The sequence below is a fragment of the Chlorocebus sabaeus genome, chromosome 4, assembly GCF_047675955.1.
Source record: "Chlorocebus sabaeus isolate Y175 chromosome 4, mChlSab1.0.hap1, whole genome shotgun sequence".
In the NCBI taxonomy this organism is placed as follows: domain Eukaryota; kingdom Metazoa; phylum Chordata; class Mammalia; order Primates; family Cercopithecidae; genus Chlorocebus; species Chlorocebus sabaeus.
In genome coordinates, this window is record NC_132907.1 from 79,632,997 (window position 1) to 79,658,307 (window position 25,311).

Here is a 25,311-nt window from a genome sequence, read left to right on the forward strand (position 1 = left end):
TTCTCTTAGCTATTTTGGACTATACAATATAGATTATTGTAACTACTGATCTATCAGACATTATGTCTTCTTTCTTCCATCAAACTATATATTTTACCCATTAATTAACATTTTGTCATCCCTCCTCCTCCCTACTCTTCTCAACCTCTAGTAATCACCAGTCTACCCTCATGAGATCCACTTTTTTTAATCTCCCACATATGATTGAGAACATGAAATGTGTGGCTTTCTGTGCTTGGCTTATTTCAGTTACACAATGACCTCCAGTTTTTTTTTTTTCATGATGCTGCAAATGACAGTATTTCATTCTTTTTTGTGGCTGAATAACATTCCATTGTGTATATATATCACATTCTCTCTCTGTCTTTCTCTCTCTCTGTTTCTTCCTTTCTTTCTTTCTTTTGACAGGGTCTCATTTATGTTGCCCAGGCTGCTGGTCTTGAACTCCTGGCCTCAAGTGATTCTCCTCGCTCAGCCTCCAGAGTAGCTGGGAACACAGGCACGCACCACCACGTCCAGCTAATCTTTTATGTTTTGTAGAGACGAGGTCTCCTTGTGTTGCCCAGGCTGGTCTCGAACTCTTCACTTTGTTGATTGTTTCCTTTGCCGTGCAAAAGCTTTTTAGTTTGATGTAATCCCATTCTGTTTTTGCTTTGGTTGCCTGTGGTTTTGAGGTCTTACACAAAAAAATCTTTGTCTAGACCAATGTCCTGGAGCATTTCCCCATTGTTTTCTTCTAGTAGTTTCATAGTTTCAGGTCTTAGATGTAAGTCTTTACTCTATTTTGATTTTATTTCTGTATATGGTAAAGGGATATAGTTTTATTCTTCTGCATATGGTTATTCCATTTTCCCATTACCATTTATTGAAGAGACTCTCCTTTCCCAATTGTACGTTCTTAGCACCTGTACCAAAAATGAGTTGACTGTAAATGTATGCATTTATATCTGGGTTCTCTATTCGGTTTCATGGTCTATGTGTCTGTTTTCATGCCAGTAGCATGCTGATTTTGATTACTATCATTCTGTAGCATATTTGGAAATCAAGCAATATGATGCCTCCAGCTTTGTTCAGCTATGTGCTGCTTTTCTTTTTTTCCTTAGACAATGTCTTGCTCTGCTACCCAGGCTGGAGTGCAGTGGCATAGTTTACTACAGCCTTAAAGTCCAGGGCTCAAACGATCCTCTTGACTCAACCTCCTGAGTAGTTAAGACTACAGGCACATGCCACCATGCCCACATGATTTTCTTTTTAATTTCTTGTAGTGACAGAGTCTCACTGTGTTGCCCAGGCTGGTCTCAGACTCCTAGCCTCAAGCAAATCCTACTCACTAGGATTACAGGCATGAACCACTATGCTTGGCCAACTTTTCTTCTTATAAGAACATACAGTTGTTCCTCAGTATCCGTGGGGGATTGATTCCAGGACCCCTCATGAATACCAAAATCTGAGGATGTTCAGTTCCTCATATAAAGTGATGTAGCATTTGCATATAACCTATGCATATCCTCCCATATAGTTTAAATCATCTCTAGATTACTTAAAATACCTAATGTAGTGTAAATGTTATGTAAATAGTTGTTAAACTTTTTATTTGTATTTCTTTTTATTGTATTATTTTTAATTGTTTTTTTTCTGAATTAAAAAAAAAATCTTCAGTTGGTTGAATCCACAGATGTAGAACCGGCAGATACAGACAGCTGACTGTAATCCCATTGGATTAGAGTCCTACCCTTACAATCTCATTTAACCTTAATTGCTTTTCCTTGGAGGTCTGATCTCCAAATACAGTCACATTGGGGGTTAGACCTTAAACATATGAATGGTGGGGGAGGGGCACAAACATTCAGTCCATAATATTTGTTGATCTTTATATACCTTATTCTTAACCCAGTGTATAGTATACAGTGCTCCTTAATAAATTTTTGTTACATGATTTAATATTAATTCCTTATGTCAGTATTATAATGGTCATATAGCATGGCAGAGAAAAAAATAGCTATGTAACCTTGGGCAAGTTATTTAACATTTCTGAGCCTCAGTTTCTTTGATGCAAAATCTGGATAGTGCCTGCTGTCTTATAAATATGAGGACTAGAAGGGAGGTGTGTCAAAGGTCCAGAACAGTGCTTGGGAAATTATCACTATATCTAACACTTGCTTAGCACTTTATAGTTTTGAAGCACCTTTCATACACCATCCCACTGAGTTAAGACCTGAACTGGTCAGAGCACCAAGCCTAGTGCTCTTTCCACTATACAGAATGATCTAAGACCTTATGGAATATGTTAATTTTAAGTAACCTTGGACTTCACTAGGTCATATTTTGTTTTATCCAACAAAGTAACTTACTGAATTGGTCTGGTCCTTGGGGTAGACAAGAGGCCAGAATAAGAAATCTTCCTGGTAGAGAGACAAAACTGTTAGGTGTTTTAATAGGTATTCTCTTGCAAAATTAATCCGCTACTTGCAATTTCCTTACATTATTTTTCATGTAATTTAGTCAAAGCTTTGTGGATAAACCCAATCATGGACACTAGGTGGCACCAAAAGACCGTCCCCTGAGCCAGTTCCTGTCAGCCCAATAGCTCTTCCCCACCATGACAGCCTAGAGATTTTTAGCAGTCTGAACGAAGAAAATGTAGAAAAATCTTCCTTTTCTGTGTAGAAAGAATCTATAAAGAAGTTTTCTTTCTGAGGGATTCATTTCCTACTGTGAATAATATGTAGAGGAATAAGACTCTCACAGCAAACTCCAGCCAGGAGACGAACTGAGTCCAAATGCTGCTACTTAACAGCTGGTTTTCTTGGAGAAAGTCTATTTCCTGCTCTGTGTGCATCTTGCTGGATTACTGGGAGAACCAAATGAAGTTGCATATGAGAACTGCCAAGTACTGCAATTGAAAACACTGAATTGGGCAGGGCACGGTGGCTCACGCCTGTAATTCCAGCACTTTGGGAGGCTGAGGCAGGCGGATCACGAGGTCAGGAGATCGAGACCATCCTGGCTAACACGGTGAAACCCCATCTCTACTAAAAATACAAAAAATTAGCCGGGTGCGGTGGCAGGCGCCTGTAGTCCCCAGCTACTCGGGAGGTTGAGGCAGGAGAATGGTGTGAACCCAGGAGGGGGAACTTGCAGTAAGTCGAGATTTCATCACTGCACTCCAGCCTGGGCAACAGAGTCAGACTCCATCTCAAAAAAGAAAAAAAAAAAAAAAAGCACTGATTTGGCCTGGCGCAGTGGCTCACACTTGTAATCCCACCACTTTGGGAGGCCGAGGTGGGCGGATCACGAGGTCAGGAGTTCCAGACCAGCCTGGCCAATATGGTGAAACCCTGTCTCTACTAAAAATATATATATATACAAAAAAACTAGCTGGGCATGGTGGCGCGGGCCTGTAGTCCCAGCTATTCGGGAGGGTGAGGCAGGAGAATCGCTTGAACCCGAGAGGTAGAGGTTGTAGTGAGCCAAGACTGGACCACTGTACTGCACTCCAGCCTGGGCAATAGAGGGAGACTCTGTCTCAAAAAGCAAACAGCAACAACAACAACAAAAAAAAAAACAAAATAAAAAACAAACAAAAAAAAAACCCTGATTCTTCCTGCCTCCAAAACCCTTCACTTTGTGGGAGGCCCCAACCTTGGACCAGCTGTGGGCCTGTCTGCTGCCTTGGTCCCTGCCTACTTTTCAAGATCACTCTCAAACATTCATAAAGGACTTCAGCAACAGATCTATTAATTTCAACATTCACTCAAACAAACAACTGAAACAATCCTTAATGTCCACACCACTGGCTTTAACTTCTGTTCATTGACTTAGTCCAGTGGCTACACTCTATACTTGTCATCATCCAGAAGTGGACCAATACCCTTAAAATAGTCAACTTTGGATTCCACTGTCTGTCAGGTCACCTCTCCTTTCGTCTCTCCCATTTGTTCATCAATTGCATTGTGACTTGCAGCTCTTTTGCCCCTTCCCTTTCTCCCTGTTTGTCAGTCCCTCTCTGCATATAACCCTGTACCCTCTTGCCTTTGCTACTTACAGTAAGCAGCTACTCTCATGAACACCTACAACTCTCTCACCCCTTTGTCCTAAGTGCCACCATCCGTCTACCCCTCAACCCTGGACCAGTTCAGCTGTTTGAGGGAATGTGGATTATTAAGCTGTAAGTGCGCAGCACAGAATTGAATTGCTACTCTGCCAGCAACTGGCTGTGCAACTCTGAGCAGGTTTTTAATCCTCTGAGCATCAGTCTTGGGTATGTAGAAAGGAAGAGAACATCTACCTATAGGAGAATTAAGAGAGGTAACAAGTAAAAAGAGATTTTTTGAAGTGTATGTTTATGCTTTTATCTTTTACATCATCCATACGTGACCTTTTCTCAGTGATCCAGAGGTCTCTGGAGAGCCAGCAGGTGAATGGGTAGGCTAGGATTATTAAAGTAAAAATACAAACAGAGTTAGTATAGTTTACTCCTAATATAGGTAACTGAGACTCAAAACTAAAGTTCTGATCTGTAAGGCTTATAGATTATGCCAGAAAATAGTTTGGAAAGAGAATAGGGGAAAACCTACCACAATCAGAGAGGATAATGAGGACCAAGGATGAAGAGACTGAGCAGGGCACACCACCGAAGAAAATGGGCAGGGAGAGGAGAGGAACTGGGCTTGTTCCTTTTCAAGAGTCCATCATGCACAGAAGCCCAAGAAACCAAGGTAGATCCCTTGACTCCCCAGCAGTGGGGATGTGGAAGGACAATCCACAGCATATATTTGTGTCATCCTCAAACCAACTGCTGTCCTCATTAAAACACCATAAGAATATTATTAGCCCCATTTTCTGAATAGGAAAGTAAGTGGCAGAGAGGATTTTAACCCAGGCAGCTGGCTTCAACAGCCATGTTCTTAAGCACCATACCTGCCTCTTGATAAGCATCAATTCTCTAATCCCCACCTCCAATTCCTCCTCTATTAAAAGCCAGGATGAAGGAGCACAGTTAGAAAAATTAGGCTACTGTGTGCTTCATGCTATTACTATTTAAAGTCTAAACTCAGCTGGGCCTTCAATTCTGCTCCATCATCTTATGTTCTTGCCCTGCTCCCTGCCGCAAGTCCTGCAATGGGTCTCTTAAGCCCTCATCGTTCAATGCCCTCTTAACTTTATGCAATGAATTTGCCTGCGAGTCATAGAGAAAACCAGTGCCATTGAGGGCGAACTCTTAGCTTTTCTCTTTCCCCTAACTAAATTATCTTCAAGGGCACTGTCTCATCCTCCTTTGCAGCCAGTTTCTGAGGAAGAGCTGTCTTTCCTATTTTAGACCATCCCCCCTCTTTCCCTTCACATCCCCCAGGGTTTCCACTGAGTGCCTTTTTTTCCAGTATCTTCAGCCTCCCACTCTCTTAAGTTCTCTCAGAATTAACAAAGTCTTTTCTTCCTTTCGCATCGTTTCTATCCATAATTGTCCTAGACGTCAGAAACTGCCAAGCACCAGTCCCTGAATTCTTCTTAAGTAGTGCTGAAATTTCACTAATTTATGAAGAAAAAAGAAAAATCATAACGGAATTTGTCATTAAGCTAAAGTAATTAAAATGATTTTCCTTTGTTCTGACATTATGGCCTTTTTTTTTTTTAAATGTTAAAATATTTTTTATACTGCCTTTCAGAAGTGTGAAGACTTCGCATGAGAAAATAAAAAAACCTCTTTGCCACATTAGGCCATTGGGATTTGGGGCGTCTCTGTTAGTGCATAACCTAGCCCAGAAGCTCACAAGCATTTTAGTCTCAGAACATCCCTACATTCTTTATACTCTTAAAAAATATTAAGGACTTGTATTAATTATATTTTCTTAATTTCCATATTCTTACTTTTTTTTTTTTTTTTTTAGACAGAGTCTCACTCTGTTGCCAGGCTGGAGTGCAGTGGCGCAATCTCAGCTCACTGCAACCGCTGCCTCCTGGGTTCAAGTGATTCTCCTGCCTCAACCTCTTGAGTAGCTGGAACTACAGGCGCCCGCCACCATGCCCAGCTAAATTTTGTATTTTTAGTAGAGACCAGGTTTCACCATGTTGGCCAGGATGGTCTCTATCTCTTAACCTCGTGATCCACCCGCCTCGGCCTCCCATAGTGCTGGGATTAGAGGCATGAGCCACCAGGCCCGGCCAATTTCTGCATTCTTTGTATGCTTGGTGTCTGGGGCCTTGCTGACCAGTCAGAGGCTACCCCTCCCAGAGGTAGCTAATTATTCCTAGCGATGGAAAACAACTATCCTGTGACCATACTTTGTATATGCAAACCATCCAATTGAAAACCCATACCCCCAGGTGCTCCCTTTGTCAGACTCTCACCAGGGCTACTAAACTTCAGAGCACTACTCCCCTGTCCTAATCACCTGAGGGCCAGGTACCAGACCACTCTGAGACAACCCTGGAGCCAGCTGAAATTATGCAAATTAGCTGATTCTTAGCCTGCTTGCCCTTTCTCACCCATTCCAGAATGCACACATCACAATCAAGGCTCTTGCCCATGCTTTCCCCTCACTCCTGCCTCCCAGCTGACCTTGGTTCTTCCTCCTGTGGCCCTGAATGCTGTAGTGTGTGCTCCTTCCTTCTGGGACAAACTATCCTTTCCAAAACTGAAAAGTGGTGAGAAAAGTAACATTGTTTCAACTTCTGCAAGTCTCTTTAATGTCTGCCTTAATAGAATGAAGCTAGATTTTTCAGATCTGCTTCTGTATTCAAACAGCTGCAATATCACATTCTGGAAAACTCCACAATATATTCCTGAGAGATTGAGAGTGAATAAGACAAATAAATTTAGTATTATTAAGAAACTGGTTTTGACCTCACAGATCCACTGAAGGATCACCAGACCACATTTAAGATTTTCTTGGCCAGGCACAGTGGCTCATGTCTGTAATCCTAGCACTTTGGGAGGCTGAGGCAGGCAGATCACCTGAGGCCAGGAGTTTGAGACCAGCCTGGCTAACGTGGTGAAACCCCGTTTCTACTAAAAATACAAAAAATTAGCTGGGCGTGGTGGCACGCACCTGTAATCCCAGCTACTCAGGAGGCTGAGGCAGGAGAATCGCTTGAACCCCGGAGGCAGAGGTTGCAGTGAGTCAAGATTGTGCCATTGCACTCCACCTTGGACATCAAGAGCAAAACTCCGTCTAAAAAAAAAAAAAAAAAAAATCTTTTCCAGTGGATAAATTCCTGGAAACAAGCAACCTCCTGAGATTGAACCAGGAAGAAATAAAATCCCTGAATATTAAAACAACTTAAAAGAGTGTAATTGGATTATTTGTAACTCAAAGGATAAATGCTTGAGGGGATGGATACCCCATTCCCCATGAGGTACTTATTTCACATTGCATGCCTGTATCAAAACATCTCATGTATCCCATAAATATAGATACCTACTATGTACCCACATAAATTTTAAAATAAAAAAGCAAAAAAAAAAAAAAAAAAAACCCAAACATACCAATAATGAGTAACGAGATTGAATCAGTAATAAAAAATCTCCCCCCACCCCAGATGGATTCACCATCTGGTTTTGGGCTTTTCTGGGGGAGGGGGGTAAGATTTTTATTACTGAGCCAAATTCTACCAAACACACAAAGATAGATACCAAGGGGAGTTAATACCAATCCTCATGAAACTATTCCAAAAAAGGAGGAAAGAATTCTCCCTAGCTCATTCTATGAGGCCAGTATCACTCTAATATGAAGAAACGGACAAGGACACAATAAAAAAAAGAGCTACAGACCAATATCCCTGATGAAATTAGATGAAAAAAAAAAACTCTCAACAAAATACCAGCAAATCGAATCCAACACCACATCAAAAAGATAATACACCAGGATTAGGCAGAATTTATCCCAGGGATGCAGGAATGGTTCAAACATGCAAATCAATAAATGTGATACATCACATAAACAGAACGAACAAATACCAAATGATCATCTCAATAGATACAGAAAAAGCATTTGATAAAATTCAACATCACTTCATGATAAAAATCCTCAACAAACTAGGCGTAGAAGGAGCATACCTCACCTTAATAAAGGCAGTATATAACAAACCTATAGCCGGCATCATACTTAACAGGGAAAACTTGAAAGCATTCCCTCTAAGAACTGGAACAAGACAGGGATATCCTCTTTCGCCAAATCTTATTCAATAGAGTACTGTAAGTCCTTGCCAGAGCATCAGGCAAGAGAATTTTAAAAAGGCATCCAATTTGGAAAAGAGGAAGTCAAATTATTCCTATTTACTGATGATATGGTTTTTGTTTTGTTTTGTTTTGTCTCTTTTTGAGATGGAGTCTCACCTGTCACCCAGGCTGGAGCGCAGTGGTGTGATCTCGACTCACTGCAACCTCCGCCTCCCAGGCTCAAGTGATTCTCCTGCCTCAGCCTCTCAAGTAACTGGGATTACAGGCACCAGCCACAACGCTTGGCTAATTTTTGTATTTTTAGGAGAGACAGGATTTCACCATGTTGGCCAGGCTGATCTCAAACTCCTGACCTCAGGTGATCCACCGGCCTTGGCCTCCCAAAGTGCTGGGATTACAGGTGTAAGCCACCACACCTGGCCTGATGATATGATTTTATATCTAGAAAATCCTAAAGACTTTACCAAAAAACTCTTAAATTTGATAAATGAATTCAGTAAAGCTTCAGGATACAAAATTAATGTACATAAATCAGTAGTGTTTGTCTACATCAATGATTTAGCTGAGGACCAAATTAAGGAAGCAATTTCTATTTACAATAGCTACAACAAAATAAAATACCTAGGAATATATTTAATAAGTGAGGTGAATAATTTCTATAAGGAGAACTACAAAATACTGATAAATGAAATTGTAGGTGACACAAACAAATGGAAAAATATCCCATGCTCATAGATTAGAAGAATCAATATCATTAAAATGACTGCACTACCTGGCTAACACAGTGAAACCTCATCTCTACAAAAAATACAAAAAATTAGCCAGGCTTGGTGGCAGGTGCCTGTAGTCCCAGCTACTTGGGAGGCTGAGGCAGGAGAATGGCATGAACCCAAGAGGCGGATGGGGCTTGTTGTGATCCCAGATCACGCCACTGCACTCCAGCCTGGGCGACAGACTCTGTCTCAAAAAAAAAAAAAAAAAAAAAAAAAAAAAAAAAAAAAAAAAGGACTGTACTACCCAATGCAATCTACAGATTCACTGCAATCCCTATCAAATTACCAACATACATTTTTCACAGAATTAGAAAAAAAAAAAAAAAAAAACAAAAGAAAGAAAGAAAGAGAAAACTACCCTAAAAATTCATATGGAATCAAAAAAGAGCCTGAACAGCCAAGGCAATCCTAAGAAAAAAGAACAAAGCTGATCCAGGCATGGTGGCTCAACTCCTGTAATCCCAGCACTTTGGGAAGCCCAGGCAGGCGGATCACCTGACATCAGGGGTTCAAGACAAGCCTGGCCTACCAACATGGTGAAACCCCATCTCTACTAAAAATACAAAAATTAGCCGGGTGTGGCCAGGCGTGGTAGCTCACAGCTGTAATCGCAGGACTTTTTGGGAGGCCAAGGCGAGTGGATCACCTGAGGTCAGGAGGTTGAGATCAACCTGGCCAACATGGTGAAACCTCGTCTCTACTAAAAATACAAAAAAAAAAAAAATTAGCCGGCTGTGATGGCAGGTGCCTGTAATCCCAGCTACTCAGAAGGCTGAGGCACAAGAATCACTTGAACCCAGGAGGCAAAGGTTGCAGTGAGCTGAGATTGCGCCATTGCACTCTAGCCCTGGCAATGAGTTTTGTTTCAAAAAAATAAAAAAATAAAAAAAAAATAAATAAATAAACAAAGCTGGAGGCATGACATTACCTTACTTCAAATTATATAACAAGGCTGTAGTAACAAAAACAGCATGGTATGGTATAAAAAATAAACACATAGATCAATGGAGCAGAATAGATAACCCAGAAATAAAGCCACATACTTACAACCAACTGATCTTTGACGAAGTCAACAAAAAAATACACTGGGGAAAGGACACCCTGTTCAATAACTGGTGCTGAGGAAACTGAATAGCCACATATAGAAGAATGAAACTGGAGCCATATATCTCACCATATGCAAAAATTAGTAACCGAAGTTGGATTAAAGACCCAAACACAAGAGCAGAAACTAAAAATACTAGAAGAAAAGTAACCCCATTAAGAAAAAGGGCCGCACCGGCTCTGGGCTCTCTGTGCCCCATGGCTTCCTTTTCCTCCACTGCAGCAGCTATGGCGGTGGTGAAGACCCTAAATCCCAAGGCCGAGGTGGCCCAAACGAAGGCGGTGCTAATGGTCAACATCAGCGTTATGCAGGGTCTGCAGGACGTGCTGAAGACCAACCTGGGGCCCAAGGGCACCATGAAGATGCTTGTTTCTGGCGCTGGAGACATCAGGCTTACTAAAGATGGCAATGTGCTGCTTCATGAAATGCAAATTCAACACACAACAGCTTCCTTAATAGCAAGGTAGCAACAGCCCAGGATGATATAACTGGTGATAGTACAACTTCCAATGTCCTAATCATTGAAGAGCTACTGAAACAGGCAGATCTCTACATTTCTGAAGGCCTTTATCCCAGAATAAACACTGGAAGATTTGAAGCTGCAAAGGAAAAGGCCCTTCAGTTTTGGAAGAAGTCAAAGTAAGGAAAGAGATGGACAGTGAAACACTTATAAATGTGGCCAGAACTTCTCTTGGCACTAAAGTTTATGCTGAACTTTCAGATGCCTTAACAGAGACTGTGGTGAACTCCATTTTGGCCATTAAAAGACAAGATGAACCTATTGATCTCTTTATGGTTGTGATCATGGAGATGAAACATAAATCTGAAACTGATACAAGCTTAATCAGAGGGCTTGTTTTGGACCACGGAGCACAGGATCCTGATAAGAAAAAAAGGGTGGAGGATGTATACATTCTCAAGTGTAATGTGTCATTAGAATATGATAAAACAGAAGTGAATTCTGGCTTTTTTTTTTTAACAAGAGTGCAGAAGAGAGAGAAAAACTCATAAAAGCTGAAAGAAAATTCATTGAAGATAAGAGTTAAAAAAAAAAAAAGAACTGAAAAGAAAAGTCTGTGGTGATTCAGATAAAGGATTTGTTGTTATTAATCAAGAGGGAATTGACCCCCTTTCCTTAGATGCTCTTGCAAAAGAAGGCATAGTCACTCTGCACAGAGATAAAAGGAGAGAAATATGGAGAGGCCAACTCTTGCTTGTGGTGAGGTAGCCCTGAATTCTTTTGACAACCTAAATCCTGACTGCTTGGGACATGCAGGACTTGTATACAAATATACATTGGGAGAAGAGAAGTGCACCTTTGTTGAGAATTGTAACAAAACTCGCTGTCACATTATTGATCAGAGGACCAAATAAGCACACACTCATTCAGCTCAAAAGATGCAGTAAGGGATAGCTTGAGGGCTGTCAAAAATGCTGTTGATGAGGGCTGTGTGTTTCCAGGTGCTGGTGCTGTGGAAGTGGCAATGGCAGAAGCCCTGATTAAATATAAGCCCAGTGTAAAAGGCAGGGCACAGCTTGGAGTCCAAGCATTTGCTGATGTGTTGCTCATTATTCCAAAGGTTCTTGCTCAGAACTCTGGTTTTGACCTTCAGGAAATATTAGTTAAAATTCAAGCAGAATGTTCAGAATCAGGTCAGCTTGTGGGTGTGGACCTGGACACAGGTGAGCCAATGGTAGCAGCAGAAGTAGGCATATGGGATAACTATTGTGTAAAGAAACAGCTTCTTCACTCCTGCACCGTGATTGCCACCAATATTCTCTTGGTTGATGAGATCATGCAAGCTGGAATGTCTTCTCTGAAAGGTTGAATTGAAGCTTCCCCTGTATCTGAATCTTGAAGACTCTGCAAAGTGATCCTGAAGAATACAGCTGTGGAATTTTTGTCCAAGCTTCAAATGATTTTCAGAGGAATTTTCCCATATGAAAAAGGGAGAGAACACTGGCATCTGAAATTCAGAAGTTCTGGAATTATAATTACAGTATTTTTAAAAAATTGCTCTGAAGTATACACACATAAAGCAGGTATTTCATCCAGTGAACAAGATATCTGGATTTAGTGGCAGTGACATAAAATTCCTGTTAGATAAACATATGTTACCTACATTGTTATTAAATATTCCTTGAAAAAAATGGGCAAAGGACAGGAACAGACATTTCTCAAAAGAAGACATGCAAGTGACCAACAAACATATGAAAAAATGCTCAACATCACTAATCATCAGAGAAATGCAAATTAAAATCATAATGAGATACCATCTTATGCCACCAGAATGGCTATTATTAAAATGTCAGAAAACAACAGATGTTGGCAAAGATGTGGAGAGAAAGGAATGCTTTATGCACTGTTGGTGGGAATGTAAATTAGCACAACCTTTATGTAAAACAATATGGGGATTTCTCAAATAACTAAAATAGAACCACCATTTGACCCAGCAATCTCACCAGTAGGTATATATCTGAAGGGACAGAAATCAACATATCAAAAAGATACTTGCACTCATATGTTTATCACAGCACTATTCACAATAGCAAAGATATATAATTAAAGTAAGTGTCCATCAGCTGAAGATTGGATAAATATGTGATGTGTGATACACACACACACACACACACACACACACACTCATCATGGAATACCACTCAGCCATAAAAAAGAATGAAGTCATATCTTTTGCAGCAACATGGATAGAACTGGAGGTCATTATCCTAACTGAAATAACGCAGAATGTCAAATATTGCATGTTCTCACTTATAAGTGGGAGCTAAACAGTAGGAACATATGGACACACAGAGTAGAATAATAGACACTGAAGACTGCACAAGGTGGGAGTGTGGGAGGGCAATGAGGGTTGATAAATCACCTATTGAGCACAATGTTCACTATTCAGGTAATGGGTACACTAAAAACCCAGACTTCACTACTATGCAAAATCTGCACTTTTGTCCCCTAAATATATTTTAAAAAAATTTTTTTAAAGATTGTCTTATTTGGCTGGGCATGGTGGCTCATGTCTGTAATCCCAGCACTTTGGGAGGCCAAGACAGGTGGATCACCTGAGGTCGGGAGTTCGAGACCAACTTGACCAACATGGAAAAACATCGTCTCTAATAAAAATACAAAGTTAGCCGGGCGTGGTGGCACATGCCTGTAATCCCAGCTACTTGGGAGGCTGAGACAGAAGAATTGCTTGAACCTGGGAGGCAGAGGTTGCAGTGAGCCGAGATCGCGCCACTGCACTCCAGCCTGGGCAACAAGAGGAAACTCTGTCTCAAAAAAAAAAAAAAAGATTGTCTTCTTCATTTTTTGAATGGTCATAATCTTAATGCAGGTCCTCTAGAAAACAGAGTATTATACTTTGAGAGGTGAAAACCCAGAACAAAGAGAGAGAAAAAAGAGATTTGAGGCAAGGAAAAGAGCTGAAGCAAAGTGACACAATGTGCTACTGTGTTGGCTACCACTTCATCCAAAACTTCAGAAAACACACCCACAAATACGGAAGGTCATTCAGCCACATGTGCTGCCTAGCACATGAGAGTTCTCCAGAAGGGCTGCAAGGAAGAACTGCATTTCAGAGTTTCCATGGGAGAGAGAATCTTGCTGCCTGCCTCCCTCTATTTCCTAGTTCCTATTAATCAAGGGTCTCCCCACAGAGAGCTAACTCATCCACATTTTTTAGTAGTGTCATCAAGTCCTTCAGCAGCCACTCAGGAGGCCAAATTCAATTCTGCATGGTGTATGCAGTGTTTCATCCAAGCCCAGAGTTGGGGCGTGATGCAGTACAGAGGGCATGTGAATTGGAAAAGAAGTCAGATTATCCCTTTTCAAGCCTGGGCATTCTACTCAGATTTCAGCCAGCCTGACAAAGATGGTAAAGGCGGCTCGGTCTGGGAAGTGGGTGAAACCTTCAGAAGGAAAGAGGCTGGGCGCAGGGGTTCATGCCTATAATCCCAGCACTTTGGGAAGTCAAGGCAGGAGGATTGCTTGAACCCAGGAGTTTCAGATCAGCCTGGGCAACGTGGCAAGACCCTGACTCTACTAAAAATTTAAAAACTTTAAAAGGCTGCAGGGCAGTCGAGGGAAGCAGTCTGAAAGTGTCTAACACTGTAACTGACATTTGTATAATGCTCAGAACTACTGCTCTAAGTACAGAGGTGGCTCTCCTGAAGTGGTAACATTTCTTTTTTTATTTTTATTATTTTTTTTTGAGACGGAGTCTCTCACCATGCCCCAGGCTGGAGTGCAGTGGCGTGATCTCGGCTCACTGCAAGCTCTGCCTCCCAGGTTCACGTCATTCTCCTGCCTCAGCCTCCCAAGTAGCTGGGACTACAGGCGCCTGCCATCATGCCCAGCTAATTTTTTGTGTTTTCAATGGAGACAGGGTTTCACTGTGTTAGCCAGGATGGTCCCGATCTCCTGACCTCCTGATCCACCGGCCTTGGCCTCCCAAAGTGCTGGGATTACAGGCATCAGCCACCGTGCCGAGCCAAGTAGTAACATTTCTTGAAAGGAATATAATCTATGAAGATTATTGGGAGAGTACATTTTAATAGTCATATAAATCATCACATTTAAATGAAATATAATAAACATATGTAGTAACTGAATAACATAACATCCAACTGGAACCTTGACAGATGAGTCTTAGCCTATAGCAACTAGTCTTAGCCTATAACAAATATGATGCAACGGATAGTATGCTTGATATTCACTGTATCCGACTCTCAATGCTATTTAATACACTGTATTATTCAGACTCCAATTTGCTTAAAAATCAGTTGGAGTGAATTATACTACAGTTTGTTTTGCTAATGAAATATGTAAAACCTTTGAAATCACTGTGAAAAGAATGAGAACTCGAGATACATTCATAAAGGCAGTCAAATTGAGAGATAGCTCTTCCAGGTAATGTTTCATTAAAATAACACTGGAAAATGGCTTGAGATGGAAGCTGGCATGGGTTTTGCTTATTACAAAACCATTTTGCACTTGTTATTTTGAAGAACAAAAAGTATGAGCTCTACTAGTTAATACTCAAAAACAAGGCAAATCATTGCTTCCTGCTAACAGTCTTAAATATTGAACTATGGAACATGTTTGTTTCCATTGAATCTCTCTTGAGATTTCAAATTACTTATTCCTGTTGTATTCATTGTGACTTTCAAGGTTTATCACATAACTTGCCATGGGTGTGTGTATGTGTGTGTTTAAAGAGTAGTTATTTCAAGTGGCTTGTTGAAGAGCAGAAATCCTCAGCAAACAATATGAAAACTGTGTAAACAATTGAGAATGTATATATAAGTTGTCACCTTTACAGCAAACTGGAGTTTTTCAGCAGAACAAGACAAAGTACATTAGGCATGGCTGCAGGAACAGCATTCCCCAGGGCCTTACCAGCGGTAAAGCATTACCTACAAATCCCATGGAGTGGAGGCAGATAATGAAGAATGCAGTTCTAACAGCCAGGAGTCATATCAAACTATTTCTCATGCAGCTCTCTAAGATCCACGCAGTTTATCATGTCCCCTTGATTCAAAATTCATTCTTTTGCTGATACCTAAGCACCCATGACTTTCAAATATTAATCTCCAACCCCAGCATCTCTACAAGTTCCAAACCATATATTCACAGTGGGACCTCAAAATCATCATGTCTCAAAAAGAATCTATCACCTATTCTTGCAAGTCTACCTTCCTTTCTATATTTTCTATTTTAGTTGATCATATTGCAATCCACTTACTCTCTTAAGCTAGTTATTTCATGCATCCCTTCAAAAACATTTTTTCATATAGTAGGTCCTGGGGATACAACAGTAAACAAAGCAAAATCCCTTTCCTCATGGATCTTATATTCTAGTGAAATAGACAAGAAATTGTGTGTGTGTATGTGTGTGTGTGTCAAGTTCAGTGGAAAAAAAATGAAGGAGAATAAAGGGATAGTGACTGACAGATATTTTGTTTGTTGTTGTTGTTGTTGTTTTTACTTTGAGTTCCAGGATACATGTGCAGAACGCACAGGTTTGTTACATAGGGGTGTGTGTGTGCTGTGTCACACATGGCATGTGACAAACCACCACAGCTCACACACCCCTATGTGACAAACTGCCACAGCACACACACACACCATGTGACAAACCGCCACAGCTCACACACACCATGTGACCAACCACCACAGCACACACCCCCCTCTCATTTTATCTCATTCTATCTCCCATAATTCCCACTGAAGTAATTCTTTCAAATTCAAATGACTGTTCCCCCCATTCACTATTAGTAATGCTCTTCACAATTTGGTACAGGCTATCTTTTTTTTTTTTTTTTTTTTTTTGAGACAGAGTTTTGCTCTGTCAGTCAGGCCAGGTTGGAGTACAGTCACACAATCTCAGTTCACTGCAACCTCCACCTCCAGGCTCAAGCACTTCTCCTGCCTCAGCCTCCCAAGTAGCTGGGATTACAGGTATGTGCCACCATGCCCGGCTAATTTTTGTAGTTTTAATAGAGACAAGGTGTCACCATGTTGGCCAGGCTGGTCTCGAACTCCTGACCTCAGGTAATCTGCCCGCCTCGGCCTCCCAAAGTGCCAGGCTACCTTTTAAACTCTAACTTCTACCACTCCCCAGTTGCCTATGAGGATTAACTTTTTTCCCATCTCCATTGGTTCCCAATGTAGATTGGTATAACATTGCTTTATTAGTATTTGTTTTTCATTAGGCCTCCTATTACAGTGTGATCTCCTCTTGAGTGCAGACTGTATCATTCATCTTTACATCCCCACATCTAGCCCAGTTCCTGGCATGCAGTAAGTAACTAGTAAATGTTTGCTTGCTTCATTTGAAATTAATAAAAATTTATTGAAGTTTAATTTCCTCCTTGTTCTTTGGGTTTTTGTTTTGTTTTGGTTTATTTATTTATTTATTTTTTGAGACAGAGTCTCGCTCTGTTGCCAGGCTGGAGTGCAGTGGCGTAATCTCGGCTCACTGCAACCTCCGCCTCCCAGGTTGAAGCGGTTCTCCTGCCTCAGCCTCCTGAGTAGCTGGGACGACAGGCATGCGCCACCACGCCCAGCTAATTTTTGTATCTTTAGTAGAGATGGGGTTTCACCATGTTGGCCAGGATGGTCTCTATCTCTTGACCTCGTGATCTGCCCGCCTCCATGTCCCAAAGTGCTGATTACAGGCGTGAGCTACCATGTCTGGCCTATTTCCTCCTTTTTCTTTTAATGAAAGTTAGCTCTGTAAAAATTTCAGAGTGTCTTTACGACTATTATCCTTGGAGACATCCCAGCAGTGTGAAGTTATAGAGACCACTCAGCTGATAGGCATTTTTTTCCCCAGGTGTCATAATAATTGCTAGTGAGTTTCCCAAAAGCTTTGTGAAGGCCAGGTAAACATGGTCAGCTGTGGTGCCTGCTCTAAGATTTTTGACAAATAAGAGATGAAGGCTGGCAGAGCCCATGCTTCTGAAATGCTCTCATATCTGAAATAATGTATGGTGGGGTAATGACAAAAGTAGCAACTAAAGAAACCTCTTAAACCTGTCTTTCTCTTACCCTGTTATATAAAGGTTTTTGTTGAAGACTGTCAATTCTCATAACCCAGTAATGAATCATGGTTACACTAACAAAACACATACAGCAAAACAAAAGCAAAAACTGTGATTCTGGTGATACCACCAGAGAAAAGCTCAAGGCCAACTTTATTTAATCCTTCATGTAGCATCCTCAAGAGACAGAAAATTAGATCAGGTGCAATGGCTCATGCCTGTAATCCCAGCACTTTGGAAGGCTGAGGTGGGTGGATCACCTGAGGTCAGGAGTTCGAGACCAGCCTGGCCAATGTGGTGAAACCCCGCCTCTACTAAAAACACAAAAATTAGCCAGGCATGGTGGCGGGCACCTGTAGACCCAGCTACCCAGGAGGCTAAGGCAGGAGAATCACTTGAACCTGGGAGGTGGAGATTGCAGTGAGCCGAGATTGCGCTACTGCACTCCAGTCTAGGCGACAGAGCAAGGCTCCGTCTCAAAAAAAAAAAAAAAAGAAAGAAAGAAAGAAAGAGAAAATTAGAGCAGCAGTTCCATTATCTTCTAGTGATATCAAAAGTAGAACTCAGGTCTTCTGACTTCCACTATGTATTTATTTAAAAAAATAAACCTAACCAGGAATTATTTGGATAAAATATAAAAAGTACTTCAGATGATGCTGTTTTGACTGTAATAAGCTAGGGCAAAATTATTTAAAGTTTTAAATATTGAATGGGAATTTCAGATCTTTGTAAATGAAATGATCCATGAACTATTATATCACCATCATTTCTGTCTAATAAAGTAACCATTTGAAAATCATTTCTGTCCAATAACCATTTGGAAAATATTATCTGCCCTTTTGAACAAATTAAAATCTTATATTAAATGTTGAAGGCTGGGCACGGTGGCTTATGCCTGTAATCCCAGCACTTTGGGAGGCTGAGGAGGGTGGATCACTTGAGGTCAGGAGTTCAAGACCAGCCTGGCCAACAAGATGAAACCCCATTTCTACTAAACATACAAAAATGAGCCGGGTGTGGTGCTGTATACCTCTAGTCCCACAGCTACTTGGGAGGCTGAGGTAGGAGGATCACCTAAGCCTGGAAGGTCGAGATTGCAGTGAGCTGTGATCATGCTGCTGCACTGTATAACCTGGGCAACAGAGGGAGACTCCATCAAAAAACAAAACAAAACAAAACAAAACAAAAGAAGTTTAAACAATTCTTCAACTACATTGATACCAATTTTTGTTTTTAGCAGGAAGAACATTCCCTTAAGCCCATAGTAGAGAACAGCCAGATATATTTTCAGCTTAGCACTACGAGAATTAGAAGATATTTTTCAACTTAATGTAGGTGCTGGGTAAATACTGTCTGGGAACGTTTTAAGACAATAAATCTGATCTTGGTTAACTCACTAGTGATTTTTTAAATTCTGCTTTTCACTAAGGGGGAAAAGCTCTTGCAAAAGGTAATAGTTTCTGTTTTAAAAATAATTTAATTTCTCTCTGTGTGAAAGGAATAAATTTTCTTACAAAATAACAGATTTTGAAAACAGGAGCTTAATACCTGTTAGGGTAGAAAACAGTTCTGTGCTTCCATTTACTTTTTTTCTGACTATCATTTCCAAGCAGACTTTGTTTTATTGAGAAGAAAGAAGGCTCAAGATAATGAGAAAGGTGCAGCGCTGGGGGCATGCCTCTTCTGCAGGTACAGATGTCACTTATGCTGTGTCATCCAGTTTCATAAACAAGTATTTTACCAGAGAGAAACTAAGAGTTTTGTTTCATATGGTATTTCCCAATGTTTATGTAGTGAAATGACTTCCCTGTTTTATAATGAGCTACTCAGAGCATAGATATTGAAATTCTCACTATGTTAATATTAACAAACCCTTGGAGAGTTGCTGAGGAAAGGATTGGGAAGAATCAGAGAAAGATTGCCTTTGAAAACAGTCCTTTACACAATGAAGAAAGTGCAAATACAACCCACAGAATGGGAGAAAACATTTGCAAATCATATACTAATAAGGGACTTGTATCAGAATATGTAAATAACTCTTTTACCTCAACAGTAAAAAGAAAAATAACCCAACTTTTAAAACATGGGCAAAGAGGCCGGGCATGGTGACTCACGCCTGTAATCCCAGCACTTTGGGAGGCTGAGGCAAGCCGATCATCTGAGGTCAGGATTTCAAGACCAGCCTGGCTAACATGGTAAAACCCCATCTCTACTTAAAATACAAAAATAAGCTGGGTAGTGGCACATGTCTGTAATCCCAGCTACTCAGGAGGCTGAGGCAGGAAAATCACTTGAACCCAGGAGGCAGACGTTGCAGTGAGCTGAGATCATGCCACTGCACTGCAACCTGGGTAACAAGGTGAGACTCCATCTGATATGGTTTGGTTGTGTCCCCACCCAAGTGTCATCTCAAATTGTAGTTCTCATAATTCCTGTATGTTGTGGGAGGGACCTGGTGGGAGATAATTGAATCATGGGGGTGGTTTCCCCCACACTGTTCTTGTGGCAGTGAATAAATCTAACAAGATCTGATGGTTTTATAAGGGGTTGCCCCTTTCACTTGGCTCTCATTTTTCCTTTTGCCTGTCGCCATGTAAGATGTGCCTTTTGCCTTCTGCCATAATTGTGAGGCACCCCCAGTTACGTGGAACTGAGTCCATTAAACCTCTTTTTCTTTATAAATTACCCAGTCTCAGGGATGTCTTTATCAGCAGCATGAAAATGGACAAATAAACTGTCTCAAAAAAGGGGGGGCAAACAATCCAAAGAAGATAACACGTGGCCAATAAATATATGAAAAAAATGCTCAACATTATTAGTTATCAGGAATATCTAAGTGCAAATCAAAACCATGATGAGATACAACTTCACACCCCCTAGAATGACTACCGTCAAGAACACAGACAATAACAAATGTTGGAGAGGATGTAGAGAAATTAGAACCTTTGTACATGTGAGAATGTAAAATAGTGCCACTGCTTTGGAAAAGTATCTGTCAGTTCCTCAAAATGTTAAACAAAGAAATAGTATAGCCCAGCAATTCCACTCCTAGGTATACACCCAAGAGACCTGAAAACATCCCCATAAAAAAACTTATACATGGACACTCACAGCAACATTATTTGTAATAGACAAAAAATAGAAACAACTCAAATATCCATCAACTGATGAACAGATCAATAAAATGGAGTATATCGGTTGGGCATGGTGGCTCATGCCTGTAATCCCATCACTTTGGGAGGCTGAGGCAGGTGGATCACTTGAGCCCAGGAGTTCAATTACAGACTGATCCACATGGCAAAACCTCGTTGCTACAAAAAATTAGCCGGGTGTTGTGGCGCATGTCTGTAGTCCCAGCTACCTGGGAGGCTGAGGTGAGAGGATCGTTTGAGCCCTGAAGGTTGAGGCTGCAGTGAGCCATGATTGCACCACTGTACTCCAGCCTGGGTGGTGGAGTGAGACCCTGTCTCAAAACAAACAAAGTTCAAACAATGGACTATTATTTGTCAGTAAAAAGAAATGAAGTAGTGATGCATATTACTACATGGATAATCCTTGTAAATATTATGCTACCTGAAAGAAGCCAGTCACGAAGGACCCTATAGTGTATGATTCCCATCTATATGAAATGTTCAGCATAGGCAAATCTATAAAGACAAAGTAAATTTGTGGTTGCTGGAGGCTGAGGGGTTGGGGAATGGGGAATGACTGCTAGTGGATACAGAGCTTTATTTGATGGTACTAAAAATGTTCCAAATTTAGATCGTGGTGAAGGTTCCACAACTTTGTGAATATATTACAATCCACTGAATTATACGTTTTAAAATGTGAATTTAATGATATGTAAACTCAATAAAGCTATTTTTAAAATCTCTCTTCGAAAGCTTAAAAAGGAAAAAATTGATAACATTACTTTAATTTTTATTAATATTGTTTTCGTTGGTAACAGAAGCCGAGGAGAAAACATGAACAAAAATTGGTGAAGGCCATCATCGGACCTAGTAGTTGCATCCTGTTCAGCACCACAGACAGCTCCCTCGCAAATGCCGTTCTTTCAAAAAGGTAGCATACATAAGGCAGCTACTGAGACTCTGCAGGGTTTTCTAAAAGTGACATTTCTATTACACATTTCTTCTTTTCAGCACTACCATATGTAATGGCATCCATTATTGCTTTCAATATGTACATTCTGTGATATAGCATCAATCTGCTACACTACCCCATTAATCCATTCATTTAACAAAATACGTTGTTATACGCCAGATACTCTTAGACAAGTCACTTACCCTATTAGCTTCTTTTCCTTATCCAAAACTTGTGGATAATTATACATGTTTGATAAACTAGGACAGTATTTGTGAAATAATCCCTATTGCTTGTATTCATTTGAACACGTTATCCCATTGCATTATTATGAAATTTATTTTATTCTAGGAGCACAGAATATCTTGTTACATTAGAAGCCCAGATGAGTGTCCTGGATATACTCAGGTTTAGAATTCATTCAGTTAAGTTTTCATGGTAAGAATGGCCTCTTAAAAATAAATTTTATTGCATTTATTTAAGATGTACAACATGTTCTGGGATACATATAGTAAAATAGTTACTATAGTAAAGCAAAATTAACATATGAATCATCTCATATAGTTCCTCGCCCCACCCCCCCAATTTTTTCTGGCAAGAGTTCCGGAAATCTACTCTTTAAGTAAAACTCCTAATTACAGTATTATTACCTACAGTCCTGTTTTACATCCTACATATCTGCTACTTTTTCGCCTGTGATCTACATCTCCCCATTTGTACTCCACCACACCCCTGCCATTTTATTTACTGTGTATTTGACTTTTTTTTTTTTTTTTAGATTTCATATATGAGATCATAGAGTATTTTTCTGTGTCTGGCTTATTTCACTTAGCATAATGTCCTTCAGATTCATCCATCTTGTGGCAAATGCCAGGATTTCCTTTTTAAGGTTGAATAATATCTCTCTCTCTCTCTCTGTGTATGGGGTGTGTGTGTGTGTGTGTGTGTGTGTGTGCCATTTATTTGCTCACCTATCAATGGACACCTTGGTTGTTTCCAGGTCTTGGCTATTGTGACTAATGCCGCAACGAACACAACAGTGCAGGTATATAAACTTAACTGAACTCTTGCCAGAAAAAATGGGGGATGGGGTTGGGGTAACTATATGAGATGATTCATATGTTAATTTGCTTGACTGTAGTAACTGTTTTACTATATTTATCTCGGAACATGTTGTACACCTTAAATACATGCAATAAAATTTATTTTTTAAAGACCATTCTTACCATGAAAATTTAACAATGCTGCAATGAACACAACAGTGCAGATATATTTATGAGGTGGTGATTTCAACTCCTTTGGGTACATATCCAGAAGAGAAATTGTTGGATTATATGATAGTTCTATTTTTGATTTAGGAACCTCCATGCTCTTTTCCACAGTGGCTTCATCAATCTATATTCCCACCACCATTGTACCATAGTTCCCTTCTCCCTGCATTTTCTCCAACATTTATCTCTTGCCTTTTTGGTAATAGCCATCCTAATAAGTATGAGGTGATATTTCACAGTGATTTGATTTGCATTTCCCTGATGAGTAGCGACGCTGAGCATCTTTGCATATACCTGCTCTTCTCAAGCATGCTTCAGATGGGTGCAAATTCCCAAGACATAGCTGTGGATCTGGCCTGGAAATGGGCCCATTTTTAAGGATGATGAAAGAATTACAAGCTATGTATCTAATCCATCACCTTCCTAAATGCAGTCCAATGCTGAAGTTCAACACAAAATTGCAGACACATGGATACATGTTCCTACATGTATTTCTATATGATCAGTCTTGTCATAAAAGGATTTGTCTGTAAGGAGGATGTTAATCCTAACCCCACAAAACACTGTTGTAAAATAATTCTGTATTTCTTCAAAAGAAGAAATTGTATAGAAAAGTCCCAGAAGTGTTTGAACAGTGAAATTGTGTCAAATCATGTAATCTCTTTGATCCCCACATTCTTTTCCATATGACTGGGGTAGGCAGGTCGACAAGACAGTCTACAAAGATCTAACTCAATGTGTGTGGTTCAGTTTGGTTGTTTTTATTACTCTCATTCCTCCTCAAATGGCTCAGATTTAGTTGCCATTTAGCTATCTTGCTCATATTTAAATATCAAAAGAACTAGCACAGGATGCCTACTTCTGCTAAATTCCACACAACCAGATGCTGCTTCTTCAGGAAGAAAAACAATAATTATGATATTTAAAGGGCACAGGATGGAAGGCACACGCACACACTTGACCTCTCAATGTCCATTATTTCCTTTGCTGTGGCTTAAGAAAGAACTCTGTGTAAGAGGTCAGAGCACACTTCCGTGGGAGTCCTGGGGTTCAGTATTACAAAAGCTGTAAACAATAGTAATAACACTTATCTTCCTGAAGAAAGAAAGCACATCATTCTGAGAAGGTGCAAACAGGAGCCCTTAACATTTTGGAAGTCTGGAAGATGGATCTTGAGTCCAAAATGTTTCAAAAAGCAAAGGCTTCCCATTTTCACTCCATACTAATTCTTTAATCCTTACCTTTTATTTCAGTGATGAATTTATTATTTTCTTAAACTCTAAGCCTATCTGAAAGATCACTATTCTCCTTTTGCAGTGCACAGAATCTCAGCAGTCTGCACATCTTTCCTTTAATGATTTGCCCCAACTTGCCTATTTGCTATATCCTCCTTTGAGGCTCAGACATGCCATTTTATCTCACATCACTCAGCAACATTTATTATATGTTAGTAACATTTCCCAGTTTTACTAATGTATTAATATTTTTTTTTCTGGTTAGTTTTAGGCCCACATCAGAAAACAATTATTTTATACTATAGTAACACTTGAAATGAGAGATGGAAAATGAAATTTGAATTTATTAAAAAATGTACCCAGTACCTAAAACTACCTGTATATAAGCCATCAACACAAATTACTGCATCAACTTCCTTCAAGATAATGGCAAACCATAATATGTCTATTACATTAAACTTAGGACCATAAATTCAATTCCCACAGATTCATAGCACGAAAGCATTTGCAAGTCATGCCTTCTTCAGTTTGGGCTCCAGACTCAGGAATGCAATTGGATCATGTACTGCAGGTAGACACTCATCTCTGTGCACATTTTTCTCTGTGGTTCCTCTTCTGCTTTCCAGTACAAAGAAAGGTGTGTCTTGGGCACACTCAGATTTTTCTTTTCGGGAAACAACTTTCCCCCTCTGCAATCTTGGTGGGACTGTACTTACAGGTAGCAGCCCTCCTGCTACTGAAACCCTAAGGGGTCCTGAGCACCTCCTGGTAGGTCCTGGTCTATCTACAGAACGAGCATGTGATGAGTCCAGTGCTGTCTTCCAGAGCTTTGACATCTGTGCCAGTGTAAATTTGGAAGACTGGAATTCATTCATGCCAGTGGCAGCAACCTGCACAGAATTCTCCAGCAATAGGCCATTCCTGGAGTTGCTGCTTCCCTGCTGGAGTTGCCTGAATTCAAAGTCTGATCTTTCCAATAATTGTCTTTTTTTTTTTTTTTTTTTTTTTTTCAGTCAAAGTCAGTTCCTGCTGCTTGCAACCAAAGAGCTCTGACCAATTCATTTCTCACTTCCAGTGGAGTATCTTGCCATGTTTAATGACCATT

At 40.3% G+C, this 25,311-nt stretch overlaps 1 long non-coding RNA gene and 1 pseudogene across 1 annotated transcript in view; one reads left to right on the forward strand and one right to left on the reverse strand.

The window, feature by feature from the left end:
• LOC140711528 (uncharacterized) overlaps positions 1-25,311 on the reverse strand; it is a 41,554-nt gene that overhangs the window by 7,201 nt on the left and 9,042 nt on the right. The gene's annotated exons all lie outside the window — the stretch shown is intronic.
• On the forward strand, positions 9,686-12,021 carry LOC103215022 (T-complex protein 1 subunit zeta pseudogene; annotated as a pseudogene).